Raw genomic sequence first — 2987 nt, forward strand, 5'->3', positions numbered from 1 at the left:
TATATATATATATGTATATATATATATATAATTAGCTACTGAAAAGTTAAGTCTTCAACCTGGATTGTAGCAAAGCTTTATCAATGTCCACATTATTGATTGACCTCCAGGCTACTTCATGAACAATAACACAATATAAAGCAATCTATTGTCAAACATTGTTGGACTATGAGTCTATAAAATGTGAATTCATGGTGGTATTATAAAACCATGTTGTAAAAGATGCCCTTTTGTGCCAGAGCGACTATCCAGAATCCTCCAGTTGTTTGTGATAAAGTGTTTAAATGTTTCTCAGCTCTAAGACCCTATCTGTGCTTAGTTCACCTCCCTTCCACTTTTCATTCTTGCTAGACCTCTAGTGCTGTCAAAAACACCTCTACCTCCTACCCTCTCAACCCACTGCCCTGTTATCTCCCCTCTTGTCCAAAACAGCCACTCTGAGTGCTTACCCATCAGCCCCAATCATTTCAAAGTTTCAGTCTGCAGTCTTGCAGTGATTTTTTATTTTAGCTGCCTTAAAGCGCCACTGACTTGTACAATGTCCTCAATTTGGAGTCATCTGCCTTCCTCTTCCGCCTCCTTTCTAGCATCCCTCTGAACCACCTTTTCTATTCCACCCACCAACAGCGCCCCCCCATTTTTAGTTATCCATCATGGAAACACAAACAGCCCCCTTTCCTCTTTTCTACCCATACTCCAGCCCTATTTTGATTTTTGCACATTTCTTTCCTCCTTCAGTCGGCTCTTCAATTACTCTTCCCCACATGGCCACTCATATTTCGTCACACATCACTGTGTGCTAAGCACCAGACTTTGTACGTTTATTTCACTTCTAGCTAAAACCCTGTCACAGAGACACTGGGTAAAACAAAAAGTAGTGGGAAAAGGCTTAAAGACAGTACAGTGAACACAAACACACAGATACGCACACAATTGGTGCAATGGCAATGTACAATAGCAAAAAAGCACAATCTAAAGAACACAAAGTCAGCCGGTATAAAGCCACACACTAATCTGTCGACACTGCAAAAATAAAGCCAAAGAAAGAAAGAGAAAAGAAAGTTTCCAAGAAAGAAAAGCTTTAGAAGAGAGATTCCTAGTGCTGAGAAAAGCAGAATAAAACATTGCATGTGTGCATGTTTGACAGATTATAAGAGCTATATGACATGAGTTGGATTTCAAAGTGCTTTGTGAGGATGCATTGTCATCAAACAAATCCAAGCATGTGCGTGTTTATTTGCATATTAATGATGCACAGCATAGCGTCTGCATAATTGCTTTTGTTGTTTAATTACATAATTCAAGCATTACTGATTTAATTTGGATACATCACTTTTAAGATGTACAAGTCACCCTTAAACTAAATCAATTCCTCTGTTGAAGACACTTTAATTATCTTGAACTCTGGGGTTGGTCCACTCAAAAAGCTACATTTTATAAGGAAAACTTTTTCAGTTGTCTCACAAGTCTTAAGCAGTTTAGTGACATAAATCTAATTTCGAAGATATTTATACAAAGATGAATATGTGAACACAAAGCCCATTCTGCAATTAATTGGCAATGCATTGTTAGTAACGATTTTTTTCTTTTTGGCAATAGCTAAAGGGTTATTTCAGGCAACTATTTCCTCATGCATTGATGTAGATGATTAATGAGTCAAAGCTGAACCAGTTTCAATCTTACTGCCCATTGTGCAAGTCCACATTGTGAGGAATTCATTAAAGCATAACAATATATGATTAAACTTCACTAAGTCTCAGCATATTGCTTAGTCATGGTCATTATCCTTCAAACCAATGAGCTTAGGATTCATCTTCTATCTACTATCACCTACATGTTTGAGCAGAAGTATGCCTGGGTGTGTGTGTGTGGGAAGGTACACCTGTGGATTTATATTGCGTTCATTTAGTAAGTCTGCATTTCTCTGAATATTTGAGCTAAATAGGCCAGTCATGTATTATAAGCTGCATTATTCAGATTCCACATCCTTATTTTAGCAGTCATGCTAACTAATGCTGTAGCCGCATTGCTCTAGTCCAGCTATAGCGCATTAGCTTAGCATCATCAAGGCTTTGGCTAATGGAAGGCTTTGCTAATCCTCTACTTATTAGGGCACTTTGGAGAATTAGTGCCCTCATCCCCTCTACATCACACACTGTTAAATCTGCAGGGGTTCTAAGCATGAGGCTCATTAATGCTTTTTGCTAATGACTTAAAGGGCCAGTTGCATTAACCCAGCCCAATGTTACATCACTCTGAAGTGGGCAACCATTAAATGAGAGTGAAAAAGCTAGAGGTGCTGGTGCGGCAAAAAGTCTGTAATCACTTTGAAGAGTTTGACAGTACCCAAGAGAAACACACTTTGCTTACATTATAAAAGGTTTAAAAGTATAAAAATAATTTGAAAGTAAGTCTTGGCCTAGTAAGTAAGAGTTCAATGTTAAGCTGTACAGTGTCTGTACAGACACTTGCAAACAGTTCTAAGAACAACCTACAGTGACTGCAGTTGGACTACAAAACATATATGGGCTAGAGAAAGAGAGGTGTGTAGGAGGTGAGCAAACAAATACAAAATGTCGCCATTCAGAGTTTTTCACCTATCATCCTGAACCATAACCGCCCACTAAAAAACACTCACACACCACAACCATCATCGCCAGCCCACATACCGGCACACTCACATATCTAAACCCCTGCTGTACATGAGCAGTTTACTGACTCACAATAAATCATTGGGGATAAATCTCACTACAGCAGGTAAGGCCTGTCGAGCAGTCCTGCACAGGTTGTTTTTTGTTGTTGTTGTTGAAACACACATGTAGCATACACATCCACAGGTTTAGGCTGTCAGCCACAAGGGTTGCTGTAGGACTCATTGGTTTAATATCTTAATAATTAATTATCTGCTCTATGTTTAGTTATTAATTAATTATGCTGGCTGGTCATTGTGCCTGAACGGTATTCCGTCTTCTCACCAGACTTTGCAC

General features: G+C 38.9%; 1 protein-coding gene across 4 annotated transcripts in view; it reads right to left on the minus strand.

Annotated features, from left to right (window-relative positions):
- grid2 (glutamate receptor, ionotropic, delta 2) overlaps positions 1-2987 on the minus strand; it is a 503599-nt gene that overhangs the window by 235751 nt on the left and 264861 nt on the right. The gene's annotated exons all lie outside the window — the stretch shown is intronic.

Source organism: Etheostoma spectabile, chromosome 5 (genome assembly GCF_008692095.1).
Source record: "Etheostoma spectabile isolate EspeVRDwgs_2016 chromosome 5, UIUC_Espe_1.0, whole genome shotgun sequence".
In the NCBI taxonomy this organism is placed as follows: Eukaryota; Metazoa; Chordata; class Actinopteri; order Perciformes; family Percidae; genus Etheostoma; species Etheostoma spectabile.